The sequence below is a fragment of the Xenopus tropicalis genome, chromosome 8, assembly GCF_000004195.4.
Source record: "Xenopus tropicalis strain Nigerian chromosome 8, UCB_Xtro_10.0, whole genome shotgun sequence".
Classification (NCBI taxonomy): Eukaryota; Metazoa; Chordata; class Amphibia; order Anura; family Pipidae; genus Xenopus; species Xenopus tropicalis.
Genome location: NC_030684.2, coordinates 45,024,633 through 45,044,286, shown reverse-complemented (window position 1 = coordinate 45,044,286; position 19,654 = coordinate 45,024,633). Strand labels below are relative to the sequence as shown.

At 40.2% G+C, this 19,654-nt stretch overlaps 1 pseudogene; it reads left to right on the top strand.

Moving 5' to 3' along the window:
• The window catches only part of LOC100494493, a 55,836-nt pseudogene extending 36,507 nt beyond the window's left edge, over positions 1–19,329 (top strand).
• Positions 19,330–19,654: the final 325 nt, after the last annotated feature.

Genomic DNA, 19,654 nt, shown 5'->3' with positions numbered 1-19,654 from the left:
AATATTATATATGCTGTAATTTTGGGACTGGATGATTTTTTTTTGTTTGTTTTTTTCTGAAACCAAAAATCTAGGTTCTCACTATGTCCATGTTTCATGAAATGTCTAGCTACAGGCAACTTTCTTATGGTAGATCACTGTCTTGATTTATGACGTGCTTTCCCCCACATAGCTGAGTCCATGTAGGCTGACCAAGACATAGATTGCAAACTTCATAAGAGAAATATTAATTGTGTGCTGTGTCAGTTTTGATTACTTTAACCTTTTTAGTGCCACAGGACGTAGAATCTACGTCCTGTGTATCAAAGGACCAAAGTGCCACAGAACGTAGATTCTACGTCCTGCTGCACTTCCGGTTTTGGGAGCGGAGGAATGGCTTTTCAAGCCATTCCTTCGCTCCCCACTCGTTCCCCAGCCTCCAGACAACAGTCAGAGGTGGGGAACGAGTGGCCCCTGGGTAGCGATTGCCCAGGGGCCCCATGATACATACCTGCCATCCACTGGCTTTCTGTGCAGCTCCTCTCCCTTCCGCAGCTTCCCCCTCTGGCCCCCCTGCTTCCTGACACGCCCCCTCACATGATCTACTGCTGCTGGGCCAGATCGAGTTTCTCCTGCAGATCCTGATCTTCTAGACCCCAAGTAAGTGGCAAATACACACACAAACACACAATCACACATTTATTACACAAATACACACTTATACTCACACTTACACCCACACACATGCATTTTTGGGAGGTTTTCAAACATTTATCACTTACAGCACTTAGAGAAACTCACACTTGCTTGCACACTCGCACACATGCACACAAAACACATTTTACACACATGTACACACACACTTACACACTTATGTAATTTTGTAATTATTTTTTTTTTTCTAATCGCATCGTTTTTATTCTTGCCTGAAAAAAATGTTTTATTGCCATTGCGGATAGTGTATTCGCTAACCGCACTGCGCAATACCTTTTGTGTATTATTTTGGTGTTTCTACTACATTTTCTGTGATTTTGGTGGATTTTTGGGTATTTTACTGCATGTTTAGCCATTTTATAGCATTTTCAGTTATGCATAGTTGTTGTTTGCTTGACTTTGTCTGTAAAACTTATTTGCCCTAGCCAAAATACTCAAACGGTTATTCTGCCCGCAGATATTATTAGGCAAAAAAAAAAAAAAATGATTTTAGTGATTTTTTTTATCTTTATCAATTTTATTGCTTTTTACATTGTTCTTTGTTACTTGTCTTTGCACATGGACATTTTGTCTGCTGTATTTCAATTTGGCATCCTCTGTACCCCACATAGTTTGGTAAATCTATTCATATTGGGCATCAAACTGTTCAGTAGACTAGTGGCGTTCATACTTAGAGTGTTTTATGTTGGTACGTTACTAAATGTGGGGTACATAATGGGGCAACATGCAAGCTTTGTGACGATTTTCAGAAATGTCACAAAAACAGTTCTGTTTAGCATAGCTTTGTAATTTGGTAGTTTGCAGTAGAAAGTTTTATTTACCCATTTTTGTTTTGTCAGAATGTGTACTTTCGGAAAATATATGGGTTTCTAGGGTGTCTTTACTGTTAGGTGGTCGTATGGCACATAATACACATACCGGGTGCAAAAACTGCATGAGCCGAAGCATCTTATGTGAAAATTCATATGCACTATTTTTACTTGGGTGCCCCTGTACCCCACATAGTTTGGTAAATCTATGCATATAGGGCATCAAACTGTTCAGTAGACCCCTGGCGTTCATATTTAGAATGTTTTATGTTGATACGGTACAAAATGTGGGGGTACATAATGGGGTAAAATGCAAGCTTTGTGACAATTTTCAGAAATGTCATAAAAACCGTTCTGTTTAGCATAGCTTTGTAGTTTGGTAGTTTGTAGTAGAAAGATGTATTTACCCATTTTTGTTTTGTCAGAATGTGTACTTTCGGAAAATATATGGTTTTCTAGGGTCTCCTTACTGTTAGGTGGTCGTATGGCACATAATACACATACCGGGTGCAAAAACTGCATGAGCCGAAGCATCTTATGTGAAAATTCATATGCACTATTTTTACTTGGGTGCCCCTGTACCCCACATAGTTTGGTAAATCTATGCATATAGGGCATCAAACTGTTCAGTAGACCCCTGGCGTTCATATTTAGAATGTTTTATGTTGATACGGTACAAAATGTGGGGGTACATAATGGGGTAAAATGCAAGCTTTGTGACAATTTTCAGAAATGTCATAAAAACCGTTCTGTTTAGCATAGCTTTGTAGTTTGGTAGTTTGTAGTAGAAAGATGTATTTACCCATTTTTGTTTTGTCAGAATGTGTACTTTCGGAAAATATATGGTTTTCTAGGGTCTCCTTACTGTTAGGTGGTCGTATGGCACATAATACACATACCGGGTGCAAAAACTGCATGAGCCGAAGCATCTTATGTGAAAATTCATATGCACTATTTTTACTTGGGTGCCCCTGTACCCCACATAGTTTGGTAAATCTATGCATATAGGGCATCAAACTATTCAGTAGACCCCTGGCGTTCATATTTAGAATGTTTTATGTTGATACGGTACAAAATGTGGGGGTACATAATGGGGTAAAATGCAAGCTTTGTGACAATTTTCAGAAATGTCATAAAAACCGTTCTGTTTAGCATAGCTTTGTAGTTTGGTAGTTTGTAGTAGAAAGATGTATTTACCCATTTTTGTTTTGTCAGAATGTGTACTTTCGGAAAATATATGGTTTTCTAGGGTCTCCTTACTGTTAGGTGGTCGTATGGCACATAATACACATACCGGGTGCAAAAACTGCATGAGCCGAAGCATCTTATGTGAAAATTCATATGCACTATTTTTACTTGGGTGCCCCTGTACCCCACATAGTTTGGTAAATCTATGCATATAGGGCATCAAACTGTTCAGTAGACCCCTGGCGTTCATATTTAGAATGTTTTATGTTGATACGGTACAAAATGTGGGGGTAAATAATGGGGTAAAATGCAAGCTTTGTGACAATTTTCAGAAATGTCATAAAAACCGTTCTGTTTAGCATAGCTTTGTAGTTTGGTAGTTTGTAGTAGAAAGATGTATTTACCCATTTTTGTTTTGTCAGAATGTGTACTTTCAGAAAATATATGGTTTTCTAGGGTCTCCTTACTGTTAGGTGGTCGTATGGCACATAATACACATACCGGGTGCAAAAACTGCATGAGCCGAAGCATCTTATGTGAAAATTCATATGCACTATTTTTACTTGGGTGCCCCTGTACCCCACATAGTTTGGTAAATCTATGCATATAGGGCATCAAACTGTTCAGTAGACCCCTGGCGTTCATATTTAGAATGTTTTATGTTGATACGGTACAAAATGTGGGGGTACATAATGGGGTAAAATGCAAGCTTTGTGACAATTTTCAGAAATGTCAAAAAAATCGTTCTGTTTAGCATAGCTTTGTAGTTTGGTAGTTTGCAGTAGAAAGATGTATTTACCCATTTTTGTTTTGTCAGATTGTGTACTTTCGGAAAATGTATAATTTTCTAGGGTCTCCTTACTGTTAGGGGGTCTTATGCCGCATAATGCACATGCCGGTAGCTTATATTGCAGTGTATACACTTTGTATGCACTAACTTCCTTTTGGGGTCTCTAAATGCCAGATACATCAGTGATCCTATGCACAATGGGCATCAAACTGTTCAGCGGACCCTTGGTTTTCATATTTAGGGTGTGTTTTCTTCGTACCTAATGTTATGTGGGAGATATGGTGCTTGAAAGTGGAAGATTTGATGTGATTTTCAGGTATTTCACCAAAACTAGCAATTTTGGGAAAGTACTGCGACTCTGTAGTTTGGAGTAGAAAGACATGGGTACCAATTTTGAATTCGCCCGAATGTGTACTTTCCAAAAATATATGGTTTTGGGGGGTCAATGTATTTTTGTGTGTTTTTACCCCACAGAAAATGCAGTAATCGTGTTGAATTTTCAGTAGCTAAAGAGACCTCTGGGGCAATCTCTATGCACTGACGTCCTTATGGGGTCTCTAAATGCCAGATACAGTGCTGATCCTATGCACAATGGGCATCAAACTGTTCAGCGGACCCTTGGCTTTCATATTTGAGGGTGTGTTTTCTTGGTACCTAATGTTATGTGGGAGATATGGTGCTTGAAACTGGAAGATTTGATGTGATTTTCAGGTATTTCACCAAAACTAGCAATTTTGGGAAAGCACTGCGACTCTGTAGTTTGGAGTAGAAAGACATGGGTACCAATTTTGAATTCGCCCGAATGTGTACTTTCCAAAAATATATGGTTTTGGGGGGTCAATGTATTTTTGTGTGTTTTTACCCCACAGAAAATGCAGTAATCGTGTTGAATTTTCAGTAGCTAAAGAGACCTCTGGGGCAATCTCTATGCACTGACATCCTTATGGGGTCTCTAAATGCCAGATACAGTGCTGATCCTATGCACAATGGGCATCAAACTGTTCAGCGGACCCTTGGCTTTCATATTTAGGGTGTGTTTTCTTGGTACCTAATGTTATGTGGGAGATATGGTGCTTGAAAGTGGAAGATTTGATGTGATTTTCAGGTATTTCACCAAAACTAGCAATTTTGGGAAAGCACTGCGACTCTGTAGTTTGGAGTAGAAAGACATGGGTACCAATTTTGAATTCGCCCGAATGTGTACTTTCCAAAAATATATGGTTTTAGGGGGTCAATGTATTTTTTTGTGTTTTTACCCCACAGAAAATGCAGTAAACGTGTTGAATTTTCAGTAGCTAAAGAGACCTCTGGGGCAATCTCTATGCACTGACGTCCTTATGGGGTCTCTAAATGCCAGATACAGTGCTGATCCTATGCACAATGGGCATCAAACTGTTCAGCGGACCCTAGGCTTTCATATTTCGGGTGTGTTTTCTTGGTACCTAATGTTATGTGGGAGATAAGGTGCTTGAAAGTGGAAGATTTGATGTGTTTTTCAGGTATTTCACCAAAACTAGCAATTTTGGGAAAGCACTGCGACTCTGTAGTTTGGAGTAGAAAGACATGGGTACCAATTTTGAATTCGCCCGAATGTGTACTTTCCAAAAATATATGGTTTTGGGGGGTCAATGTATTTTTTTGTGTTTTTACCCCACAGAAAATGCAGTAAACGTGTTGAATTTTCAGTAGCTAAAGAGACCTCTCGGGCAATCTCTATGCACTGACATCCTTATGGGGTCTCTAAATGCCAGATACAGTGCTGATCCTATGCACAATGGGCATCAAACTGTTCAGCGGACCCTTGGCTTTCATATTTACGGTGTGTTTTCTTGGTACCTAATGTTATGTGGGAGATATGGTGCTTGAAAGTGGAAGATTTGATGTGATTTTCAGGTATTTCACCACAACTAGCAATTTTGGGAAAGCACTGCGACTCTGTAGTTTGGAGTAGAAAGACATGGGTACCAATTTTGAATTCGCCCGAATGTGTACTTTCCAAAAATATATGGTTTTGGGGGTCAATGTATTTTTTTGTGTTTTTACCCCACAGAAAATGCAGTAAACGTGTTGAATTTTCAGTAGCTAAAGAGACCTCTGGGGCAATCTCTATGCACTGACGTCCTTATGGGGTCTCTAAATGCCAGATACAGTGCTGATCCTATGCACAATGGGCATCAAACTGTTCAGCGGACCCTAGGCTTTCATATTTCGGGTGTGTTTTCTTGGTAGCTAATGTTATGTGGAAGATAAGGTGCTTGAAAGTGGAAGATTTGATGTGATTTTCAGGTATTTCACCAAAACTAGCAATTTTGGGAAAGCACTGCGACTCTGTAGTTTGGAGTAGAATGACATGGGTACCAATTTTGAATTTGCCCGAATGTGTACTTTCCAAAAATATATGGTTTTGGGGGGTCAATGTATTTTTTTGGGTTTTTACCCCACAGAAAATGCAGTAAGCGTGTTGAATTTTCAGTAGCTAAAGAGACCTCTGGGGCAATCTCTATGCACGGACGTCCTTATGGGGTCTCTAAATGCCAGATACAGTGCTGATCCTATGCACAATGGGCATCAAACTGTTCAGCGGACCCTAGGCTTTCATATTTTGGGTGTGTTTTCTTGGTACCTAATGTTATGTGGGAGATATGGTGCTTGAAACTGGAAGATTTGATGTGATTTTCAGGTATTTCACCAAAACTAGCAATTTTGGGAAAGCACTGCGACTCTGTAGTTTGGAGTAGAATGACATGGGTACCAATTTTGAATTCGCCCGAATGTGTACTTTCCAAAAATATATGGTTTTGGGGGGTCAATGTATTTTTTTGGGTTTTTACCCCACAGAAAATGCAGTAAACGTATTGAATTTTCAGTAGCTAAAGAGATCTCCTGGGCAATTTGTATGCACTAACTTCCTTATGGGGTCTCTAAATGCCAGATACATTGGTGTTCCTATGCACAATGGGCATCAAACTGTTCAGCGGACCCTTGGCTTTCATATTTAGGGTGTGTTCTTTTGGTACCTAATGTTATGTGGGAGATAAGGTGCTTGAAAGTGGAAGATTTGATGTGATTTTTAGGTATTTCATCAAAACTGGCAATTTTGGGAAAGAATTGCGACTCAGTAGTTTGGAGTAGAAAGACATGGGTACCAATTTTGAATTCGTCCGAATGTGTACTTTCCAAAAATATATGATTTTGGGGGGTCAATGTATTTTTTTGTGTTTTTACCCTACAGAAAATGCAGTAAATGTGTTGAATTTTCAGTAGCTAAAGAGATCTCCTGGGCAATTTGTATGTACTAACTTCCTTTTGGGGTCTCTAAATTCCAGATACATCGGTGATCCTATGCACAATGGGCATCAAACTGTTCAGTGGACCCCTGGCTTTCATATTTAGGGTGTTTTTTCTTCGTACCTAATGTTATTTGGGAGATAAGGTGCTTGAAAATGGAAGATTTGAGGTGATTTTTTAGAATTTTCATAATTTTTTATAGAAAATGCTAAATTCAGTAAAGCATTGCCGTTTGGTACTTAGGAGTTGGAAGACATAGTTACCCATTTCGGATTCGTCAGAATGTGTAGTTTTCAAAAATGTATGGTTTCCTGGGGTAAACCTAATGTTCCAGGATTTTTGGCTTTGGAATGTAAAGTATGCCGTATTCTGCTGTAATGCTTTGAAAATTTAGTAATTTACTGCTGGGAGTTTTTGATCTATAGAAGTCAGAAATCTCAATAAAACTATACATATCAGGTATTGGCACGTTCGGGAGACATGAGGCTTTCCAAATCAGTTGAATTTTTGTCCATAAAATAAAATGTGTTTCTGGTAGAAATCCTTATATCATGAAAAATAGCATTTTTTCTTTTTTTTTTTGTATTTCAAGCTCTAAATCTTGTTCCAGAAGTGGAAATACACAAAAACTCAGGTAGATTTGGAAAGCTCAGGTTCTCCTGAAAAAAACAATATATAGTTTGCCTACCTAAACTTAACCCTGCCCCCAGTAAAAGCCCCTACATTGAGAGAGCACAGAATGTTCACAAAACGTCTGGCACTGGGGGGAACTGAAATGACGAATTCGGCTGGCACTTAAAGGGTTAAACCACTTGTCCACATGTTGTTGTGATTAGACTTGTGGACTATGACCTGCAATACAAATGTACTTACAAGCAACACGTATACACTCACCCCTGAGTAAACTGCACCCAGTGTATGCCCCTACCTCCAATAGTATTATGAGAAAGAATGGCAGAAAAACAGAAGTGATAAGAACAAGAAATCTAAAAAACATATATCAGCATCTGTTATTTATATAATAATCTATCCATGTGGTCTGATGTACATTGGAAAGCCCCAAAATATACTACAAGTTCAAATAGGAAAACTGTATATAGATATATACAGTTGATACACTGGTGATACATATGAATAAAGGACAATTCTTCACAAGAGCTGGAGTAGGGGTCCATTGCATCAAAATAAATAAATAAATATATAATATATATATATTTATTTTTTTTGCACAAAAATCCCTGTGAGTGCTGTCACATCCTACAAGAAATGCCTATTAATTTTATGCACTGGCACCCAGGTATTATCTTAAAGTGAATGGTGTGCTGTTTAAAGACTGTGTATATATAATCTGCAAATACAATACTTAAAGATTCTTTATCATATGTCCTTACACATAATATTTATGAAATATATATTTATCTATATAGTGTGAGTGCATCTGGGTTCTGCTGCTTCTCCTGGTTTTCTTCTTCACACTGATTTGGATGCTGATCACCCTCACCCTGGGAAATGACATGCACAACTTCAACGAGTGAGTATAAAGGACTATGGTTTGGATCGCTGCTCCTGTGTATCCTGTCATTGTATTCAAGTCTCTTTTGGTCCAGTTCAGTATTCATAAAGCACCACTCTTGTTCCTGCAGGGAGGTATTCCGCTTTGCAGGCATTTGGCTGGACTGGTCTGTTGTCTTTCTCACAGTGGCAGCTGTGCTTCTCACATACTGTGGCATCCTTATGGTAAGGGGATAGGGGGTACTATTAGAGAAGTAGTGAAAATTGCTAGAGGTCCAAGAAATACATAATTGCTTTTAATGCTCCAGCACCTTTCTGTAGCAGTCCCTTTCATAGTATTTATAGAGGGAATAGTTTACCCCCTGTTGCAAATGATAAAGAATATTAAAAATAAATAAAACATAAGGCTATTACAAAGGCATTCTGTAATCATATAATGGCGCAAGGCTGTGCATCATGGGCAAAAATTAGGACAATGTGTGTTGTGTCAGCTGCTGTTAAATTACATCCTGCAGTGCCCCATGAAAGTGATGGAAGTTGTACCTCAGTGACTAATGAAAGGGCATCATATTGTGAAATTATTTATAGTGTTACTTTAACCATCATGTCCAATTATACCTGCTATCCCACAGCCACAGTCCCTTCCCAGAGGCTATTATCCCACTGCTACTATAGGCACCATCTCTCCCTACTATACCTGCTATCCCACAGCCACAGTCCCTTCCCAGAGGCTATTATCCCCCCACTGCTACTATAGGCACCATCTCTCCCTACTATACCTGCTATCCCACAGCCACAGTCCCTTCCCAGAGGCTATTATCCCACTGCTACTATAGGCACCATCTCTCCCTACTATACCTGCTATCCCACAGTCCCTTCCCAGAGGCTATTATCCCCCCACTGCTGCTATAGGCACCATCTCTCCCTACTATACCTGCTATCCAACAGCCACAGTCCCTTCCCAGAGGCTATTATCCCACTGCTACTATAGGCACCATCTCTCCCTACTATACCTGCTATCCCTCAGCCACAGTCCCTTCCCAGAGGCTATTATCCCCACTGCTACTATAGGCACCATCTCTCTCTACTATACCTGCTATCCCACAGCCACAGTCCCTTCCCAGGGGCTATTATCCCACTGCTACTATAGGCACCATCTCTCCCTACTATACCTGCTATGCCACAGCCACAGTCCCTTCCCAGAGGCTATTATCCCCCACTGCTACTATAGGCACCATCTCTCCCTACTATACCTGCTATCCCACAGCCACAGTCCCTTCCCAGAGGCTATTATCCCCCACTGCTACTATAGGCACCATCTCTCCCTACTATACCTGCTATCCCACAGCCACAGTCCCTTCCCAGAGGCTATTATCCCCCACTGCTACTATAGGCACCATCTCTCCCTACTATACCTGCTATCCCACAGCCACAGTCCCTTCCCAGAGGCTATTATCCCCCACTGCTACTATAGGCACCATCTCTCCCTACTATACCTGCTATCCCACAGCCACAGTCCCTTCCCAGAGGCTATTATCCCCCCACTGCTACTATAGGCACCATCTCTCCCTACTATACCTGCTATCCCATAACAACAGTCCTTTTTCACAGGCTATTATACCCACTGGATCTGCACTACCTGTAGAGTCAAGAACAGTTGGAATGTTACTAAGTATTTCCACAATTTACCTGCCTACATCTGTTGCCCCACTTTGTTCAAACCCCAGATTTTCCCTTCTTAGATCCCCCTAAAGATATAGCAAATAAGAGGAAGTTGTGCTCACCACTAAATTTTAAACCATTAGGAAGGGGTGCAATGTGGCTGTGACCGCAAAATGTATACAGACAGCAACAAGAGACCCTCTGCACTCACCCATTATCTGTATATATATATATATATATATATAACAGAGAAGTACAGGAAGTAGATCTGTTTCTTAGTGGGTCATAGTGTCTGGGCATATCAGGGTGTGAGATGACTTGTTGCTTCTTGTCTTCTGGGGAAAAAAGGTATGTCTACCTTTATAAAAAATCCGGAAAGTTTAGATTTTTTAAATGTCACGTAAAAGTGCTGTGTGATACAGATCAAGGACAGTGGAGTGACTTAGGTTTCAGATTGTTTATAATTGCATATTGTCATGTGCTCTTTCCTATTGCCCGGTGTGCTTCTCCAGGCATTAGGGTCACTTTAGCTTGCAGTAAGCGTGCTGTAACACTGCCATCTGCTGGGGCCATATCAGAAAGCTCAATGTAAAACTTTCAAACTTTTACATCTCATTTTATAGCTGCTCTCATTCTGCCTTGTCCTATGTGGGCTGCCAATTCAGCTGCACTGGTGCCATAAGGTGAGTAATATATTATATAGATATATATGTATATATCCTTCTGCTTTAGTTTCCTCCCTTCTTTTCATTGTGTTGTTCTGTTCTGTGAGCCACTTTGTCCCCTTTCCTCTATAGTTCCACTAAGGGCAGATATCATGTCACTTTCCTCCTTCAGGTTCTCTTTCTTCTCAGCGCCATTGTGATCATTCTCCTATGCGTTGGTCTTTCTCTGAAGTGGAGAGAAGAATGGCAAACAGCATATATCTACATGCAGGTACAATCCTTCCCTTAGCATCTCCTGCCCCCTAGCAGTGCAATGATGTATAACCAGTATCTACAAACTATTGGCAAGTCACTCATTTTCTTGTTTATAAAGAGTATAGACAGATGCAGTCTATATTTTGCTGGGGACTGAGTCCCATACACCATATAGCATACTTATATTGATGACATATTGGGCCCGATTCACTAAAGTCCGAAATAAGGAGTGCTATTTATAGAATGCGTTAAAAATCTTATCACTTCTTATTTTTCGCTCGATTCACTAAAAGGACACTTGTCATAATTAAGAAGCGATGTTCTTGGCGTTATTTATCTTACGATGACATATTTTAATGAAAAAAACTATGCGATAAGCGTTATAGGGGCCGATTCACTAAAGGTCAATAACGCTTATCGCATAGTTTTTTTCATTAAAAAGCATGCGATAATTAAGTACCAATTCATCAAAGTCATTTCGCATGTGTTAATCCGCATAGCGCATGCACAAAAAAAACGCATTGCGTTAATTAGTGAATAGAAGTAATACGCATGATTCACAAACACATATGAAGCGTTAAACGTGCAAAATATCATGTTAATCTGTGTGAATATTAACCCTACTTGGGGCAGGTGGTACTTAAAGAAAATTGCGGTTCGTGAGCTATTGGCAACACAACATGGAGTTTGCAGTCGTATTTTTTCAAGTATATGTTGGCCCTAGAGTGATGCATCCTCCAGTTTTCAGGGAAATGGTGGTTTTCAGAAAGTAATGGTTATGTGCGTAATATATTGTGCTCTGCGTAAAATATCGTGCGCTGCGTAATATCTTGTGCGCTGCGTAATATATTGCTTGAAAATATGTCATCGTAAGATAAATAACGCCAAGAACATCGCTTCTTAATTATGACAAGTGTCCTTTTAGTGAATCGAGTGAAAAATAAGAAGTGATAAGATTTTTAACGCATGCTATATATAGCACTCCTTATTTCGGACTTTAGTGAATCGGGCCCATTGGGTTGTGTTTATAGTCTGCGCATTGATTCCTATCTAGAGAATCCAGCAAATCATTTCATGCAGAGGGCAGGGAACCATTAATCACTATAGTATTTGCACATTCCAAAAGAAGCTTAATGAATTGAATTGGCAGTAAAAGTAAAAATTACCATGGACCAATCAAGGGTAATGGATTTGATTTAGAAATATCAAAATATTCACTAAATGTATGAACACATGCTGTCCACTATACTGGCACTATTTCATTGGAGTGAATGTGTATTTAGTATAGAAGCCAAATAGCACTACTAAATTTCTTTTGACAATAAATCCAAGTTCATTTTTTATATCTTTTTATTTCTCTGAAGTCTCAGAAGGACACAGGGGACCTATAGGGTAAACCTCCATCCTGCAGGAGGCAGGACACTTGACGAACATAAAAAGAGGCTTGCCTGGACTACTCCAGCTTTACTCTAGCACGTCCTCTTTGCCTTCAGTTTTTTAATGGTCTTGTCCACAGGACGCTTGATAATTCTCATTCTCGTGGTTTTCTTTTTTGCCATAGTCATCCAGTTTGGAATTTACACTTATCTGGTTGCTGAGGGCCTACTCACCCTAGCAACCAAGCAGTAGGCTAATACATCCAGTACTTAGACGCTTAATAGGAGAGAGCCTGAGCAGCAAAGTGTTAAAGAAAAACTACATTGCCAGAATGAATACTTAACCAACAGTTTATTTTATGTTAAGTGGCCTATTAAATAATCTAGCAAATTAGGTTTTGAAATGGCTAAATATTGCCGTGTGCCGAAAATTTTTCAACTTCTGTGTTTATGTGACAAAAAGTCATGTGATTTTTAGGATTCGGTTCGGCCAGGAGCGTGGATTCATCCGAATCCTGCTGAAAAAAGCCGAATCTTGGCCGAATCCGGAACCGAATCCTGGATTTGGTGCATCCCTACTAAAAAGTATATATTTATGAAAATGGTTTATTTAGATGAAGCAGGGTTTTACATATGAGTGGGTTTATGTGATATATTTTATAGAGACATACATTGTTCGGGGGTAAAGTTTTCCTTTAAAATAGTGTTAAAATAATAATCCATCCTTAGAGAGGATTTGCTTTCTGGAATCTGGCACAGAGAAAGGCAGAACCAAATTAGTGCACATAGAAATAACCAAAAACAACCAGAAAACAAAACTAACCCTCCCCAGAACCCCCCCCCCCCCCGGTAAATATGTCCCCTTGTAGTATCTATTGTGTGACATGCCTGAGCAGGGACCTGCCTGTCTCCAAGGCATTTAGACATGTCAAGCTTGTTTGGATAATAAAGGAGCTAGATTTATCTGTGACTTAGTGAAAGACTAGCTACTGGACTGATTTATATCTAAATATATATAATCCCTATGAGGATTATATAAAAAAAAAAAAAGAACAATTGAAAGGAGGGAGAAAAGATAAAAGAAATGAAAGAGAAACAAAAAAAAGAAAGGGAAAGCAAAAAGTATACATGAGAGGAAAAGGGGTTTGGTGTTCTAGGGAAGTGAAATGTTGGGTGGACTGGGCTGCCGGGGCACTGGAAAAAAACCCATTGGGCCCTGGCAGCCCAGACCCATACTCCTCGTGGCATTCCCGCAATCCTTCTGTCTCCCTGCCTTGACGCGCCACTTTGGTGTGAAGATGGCAGGGGCCATTGGGGGGTGCAGGGGGCCCTGAGGCAGAAGCTCCAGTGGGCCCTGCACCCCCCAGTCCGACCGTGGCTGGAGGAGAGAGTATATATATATATATTTTGTCTTCCTCTGGATCAACTAGTAGTTAGGCAGGTTATATATAGGCATTACGGTTGAACGTGATGGACGTATGTCTTTTTTCAACCCAACTTACTATGTTACTATGTTACTATAGACAGGCCCGCATTTGTGGAGAGGCCACAAAGGCTTGGGCCTAGGGCAGGACAAATTTGGGGGCAGCATGCCCCACCACACCAAAGTGTTGACATTTTTCTCCCATATGGAGCAATGGGGACCTCTTCCCACTGCTCCATATTCGAGTCTAAACTTCCGCACTCGAGGGGGAAGGGTCTGTTTGCGCATGCATGGCAGGGGGAGAAAGAGAAGGAAAAAAAGAGAAATTAGACATTGGGGGTGAAAGAAAATGTAGAGCAGAGGGTAGAGTGTGGAATGGAAAGAAAATTAATATTAGCGGTGGGTTGGGTTATTATAATGAGGATATATCAGCAGCAGCAAGAGAAGACGGGTGGCCCTTTTCTAACTGATTTTTTTTGTCCCATTCATAAATTTTCAGGCAACACTACCATTTCTGCACATAGGAGCTGTGATCGGGGTATCTGCTCTGGCCTGGGTCCTTGCTGGGTATTACTGGAGAACAAAAACTGGGGGTAAGTTCTGCAGCTTCAGAAGGATACTGGAAGGTTGAGGTTGGTGGTTGTCTTATGAAAAAGAGTAAGAATGGAGACAGTGTGGGAGATGCTTCAAAAATAGCAAATAAAAAATACATAGTTACATAGTTACATAGTTACATAGGGTTGAAAAAAGACCATTGTCCATCAAGTTCAACCCATCCGAGTAAACCCAGCACACAACCTATACTAACCAATCTATACACTCACATACATAAACTATATATATACAACCAGTAATACTAACTGTAGATATTAGTATCACAATAGCCTTGGATATTCTGCTTGTTCAAAAACTCATCCAGGCCCCTCTTAAAGGCATTAACAGAGTCTGCCATTACCACATCACTAGGAAGGGCATTCCACAGCCTCACTGCCCTCACCGTGAAAAACCACCTACGCTGCTTCAAATGGAAGCTCTGTTCCTCTAATCTATAGGGGTGACCTCTGGTGCGCTGATTGTTTTTATGGGAAAAAAGAACATCCCCCAACTGCCTATAATCCCCTCTAATGTACTTGTACAGAGTAATCATGTCCCCTCGCAAGCGCCTCTTTTCCAGAGAAAACAACCCCAACCTCGACAGTCTAACCTCATAGCTTAAATCTTCCATCCCCTTTACCAGTTTAGTTGCACGTCTCTGCACTCTCTCCAGCTCATTAATATCCTTCTTAAGGACTGGAGCCCAAAACTGCACTGCATACTCAAGGTGAGGCCTTACCAGGGACCTATAAAGCGGCAAAAATATGTTCTCATCCCTTGAGTCAATGCCCTTTTTTATACAAGACAGCACTTTATTTGCTGTAGTAGCCACAGAATGACACTGCCTGGAATTAGACAACTTGTGATCTACAAAAACCCCTAGATCCTTCTCCATTAAGGATGCCCCCAACACACTACCATTCAGTAGATAGTTTGCGTTTATATTATTCCTACCAAAGTGCATAACTTTGCACTTGTCAACATTGAACCTCATTTTCCAGTTTGCTGCCCAGTTTTCCAATTTTGTCAAATCGCTCTGCAAAGCGGCAGCATCCTGCATGGAACTTATAGTTTTGCACAATTTAGTGTCATCAGCAAAAATAGAAACAGTACTCTCTATGCCCACCTCCAGGTCATTAATAAACAAGTTAAAAAGCAAAGGACCAAGGACTGACCCCTGCGGTACTCCACTAACCACACTGGCCCAATTAGAAAATGTTCCATTTACCACCACTCTTTGTACTCTATCCTTCAGCCAGTTTTCTATCCAATTACAAATATTATGTTCTAGGCCAATATTCCTCAATTTGATCATTAACCTTCTGTGAGGTACTGTATCAAACGCTTTAGCAAAATCTAAGTAGATGACATCAACTGCCATTCCAGCATCAAGGTTCCTGCTCACCTCCTCATAAAAGGCAACTAAATTAGTCTGGCAAGATCTGTTACGCATAAAACCATGCTGGCACAAACTAATAGTATTGTGAACTGCAATGTATTCAACTATCCTATCCCTTATTACCCCTTCCAGAAGCTTTCCTACTACTGATGTCAGACTAACAGGCCTATAGTTTTCAGGCTGAGAACGAGATCCCTTTTTAAATAACGGCACCACATTAGCAATCCGCCAGTCTCTCGGCACCATGCCAAACCTCAACGAATCCTGAAAAATTATGTGAAGAGGCTTGGCAATCACAGCGCTCAGCTCATTTAATACCCTGGGATGAATCCCATCCGGTCCTGGACCTTTGTTTACCTTTACATGTTCAAGTCTCTTTTGAATTTCCTCCTGAGTGACCCATGCGCCAGTAGCTAAATTACTAGCACTGGGTATATTACAAGGGAAGCCTTCATTATCTGGCTCCTCAGATGTATAGACAGATGAAAAATAAGAGTTCAAAATTTCAGCTTTTTCCCCGTTCTCATCAACCAACGTACCCCCCCGTGATAATAAAGTTCCCACCCCTTCTTGCTTCATTTTTTTACTATTCACATAATTAAAAAATAATTTTGGATTCTTTTTACTCCTAGCTGCAATATCCCTTTCCATCTCTATTTTAGCTTGCCTGATAGCTTTTTTGCATGCTTTATTTGCTTCCTTGTACCTGATGAAAGTTTCCGCTGTCCCAGCTAACTTGAATGCTTTAAAAGCACGTTTTTTATTACCAACCTCGACCTTAACTCTTTTATTCAGCCATAAGGGTTTTGCTTTGCGATGCCTCTCCTTGCTTACAAGGGGAATATACTGTTGTGTATACCTGCAAAGCAATGTTTTAAAGATGTTCCATTTTCCTTCTGTGTCTAACCCCATGAAAAGCCTTTCCCAGTTGACACATTGCAGAGATGCCCTTAAACTGGCAAAGTCTGCACGTCTAAAATTGAGCGTTTTAGTTACTCCCTTATAGAGCTGTCTCTGTAGCATTATCTCAAAGGAGACCATGTTGTGATCACTGTTCCCCAAATGCTCACCCACACAAATGTTAGAGATAAGTTCAGTATTATTAGATATTACCAGGTCCAAAATAGACTCATTCCGAGTAGGTTCTTGAACCACCTGAAATAAAAAGTTGTCATTTAGCATATTTACAAACCTACTAGCTTTTTCTGACTTAGCCACCCCATTACTCCAGTCAATGTCCGGATAATTAAAGTCCCCCATAATAACAACTTGACCCAATTTTGAAGCCTCCTCCATTTGCAAAAGTAGCTGGGACTCATCCCCCTCATCTATACGGGGTGGTTTATAGCATACACCAATGATCATTTTCTTTGTGACCTTCAGCCCTACTGAAATTTCTACCCAAAGAGATTCAACGTTTTCATTGGTAATGTCTTTATTACATGGCTTTAAATCTGACTTTACATAAAGACAAACCCCTCCACCCTTTTTAATCCCTCTGTCCCTCCTAAAAAGCGTATACCCATTTAAATTCACTGCCCAGTCGCATTTTTCATCCCACCAGGTCTCAGTGATACCAATTAAGTCATAATTTTCAATACATGCAATAGCCTGCAGCTCCCCTATTTTTCCCGACAAGCTACGCGCATTAGCCAGCATGCAGCGGAGAATACTACTTCTTCCTCTACAGCTTACATTAGCTAAAGGACAGTTAGAGCTAAGGTGAAAATTAGTCTGTTTCCCTTGTAACAATGGAAGCTCCTTATCTGATAAACTATATCTGATAAATGAATGCAGACATTGCCCTGTTCTGCCTTAAAGGGGTGGGTTATCTTTAAGTTAACTTTAGTATTCTTAGCAGTTTTTCAATTGGTCTTTATTATTTATCTTTATGGTATTTGAATTATTTGCATTCTTCTTCTAATTCTGCAGCCAGAAAAACTATTGCTGAGGCTCCCGTTTTATTGTTATTAATACTTTTTTCATTGTTCATCTTCCATTTCAGACTCTCTCCTATTCATATTCCTGTCTCTCATTCAGACCACTCCCTGATTGCTAAGGTAATTTGGACCCTAGCAACCAGTTAGTCGCCGAAAAAACTGGAGAGCTGTTGAACAAAAATTGAAATAATTAAAAAAAAACAAAAAACTACAAGTAACAAAAAATAAAGACCAATTGCAAATTGCTAATGCAATGTGAACAACTCCTTTAATAATAATGTATTTATACTCGTTTTTTTCTCTCTTCCTACTCATGCAGTACTGAAATACCTCATTCTGACAGTTTACATAATCCTTCTCGGTGCTCTCTATCCCCTTCCTGTCTATATCACTTCTCCCTGTGTGCTGAAGTCATCGGATCTGCCACCCAAGCCAGGCCTCATAGGGCATCGTGGGGCACCAATGGTGAGTTCTGGGGGTGACAGAAACTATATTATATTATATATATTATATATATATATTATAACACATTTCAGCGTAAGATATGGGGCACTTTCATGCCTTTAGTGTTTTTCAGCTGGCTCCTGAGAACACATTGATGTCTTTTAAGAAAACGGTGGCCTCTGGGATTAAGGTTTTTGAGACAGATGTTGCAATAAGGTAAGAAGCCAATCTGAGCATCATCTGATTATCTGAAGCAGCTTCACAGCCGTTTGCAGAACCTTATTTGTTTTGCACTCTGTTACAGTCAGGATGGAGTCCCATTCCTTATGCATGATAGCAAGCTGCTCCGCACCACAAATGTAAGAGAAGTATTCCAAGAGCAATCGCAATATAATAGCACCAACTTTACATGGGCCAACCTCCAGAAGCTCGATGCAGGCAGTTGGTACCTTGAGGTAAAGCCATTCTCTGTTCTTTACTTCCCACATTCCTCTTCTTCTGTTAGCCTTGCCTCCATCACCCTCTAAATTGTTTACTGTATCCCTTCTAGAAAGATCCATTCAAGACTGTGAGTGTTTTAACTCCACCAGACCAAGAGGAAGTACGGAGGCAAAAAATTCCTGCTCTACAGGAAGTCCTGAAAGAAGCAGAAAAGAAAAACATATCTATAATATTTGACCTGTATGTGCCTCCCGAGGACCACCCATTAAAACGATAGCTACATCAATATTACTCTGGAGACCATCTTTAACTCATCAATCCGACCAGAGTTAGTAAGTCTGTAGACAGAAGGTGTTGCCTCTTATGGCATTTCCTACCAAGATGTGTATTTGATTTTATGGGCAATTAAGTTTATGGGATGGCATGGTGGCCATGTTTAGTACAACCAGATTATTCTTATACATCCCAGAGCCATTCCTGCAAGAAATGTTTTTGCAGAAACTGGACAGCAAGATTGAGTCTTTGGTGTTTCTGGACCTTTCTGAATCAACTTATAACAACTAGCTGGCAATTAACATTTTCTGTCTACTGCATGTTAGAAAATGAATGCAAGTCTCTGATTGGTTGTTACGGGTTACTGCATATGGGCAGTGGCTATTACTCAGCTGCCTACTCCTGTGTTCCTCAGATTCTTTGGCTACCAGATGAGCAGAGGGAGGAAGTCATAGCAAGGGCTCCAGGTTTCCGTCAGATATTTGGACCTCTGAAGCAAGAAAATGATACATTGGAAGCAGTGAATATGCCATATAATCTGAGTTTGGAGAAGATCCGGTATAGCAGTCTTTCCTAAATACTCTGTACCGTGCTTAACTTGTCACTCAACAACTCACTCACCCCCCCCATCTGTCTCATTTGCTTTTATTCTTGTTTTGTCATGTTAATCTGTGTTTTTTTGTTTCTTTATCCAAAGCTCATATAGGCAGAAAAACATATCTGTGAATCTCTATGTTGTTAATGAACCTTGGTTGTTCTCCTATGTTTGGTGTGCTGGAGCCACATCGGTCACCTCCAACGCATGCCACCTTCTGAAGGATATTCAACGGCCTCAGTGGGTTCTAGTGAGTAGAATTTGTATCTTCCTGGTACTCTTTCAGGGACAAACCTATGTAGTTTCA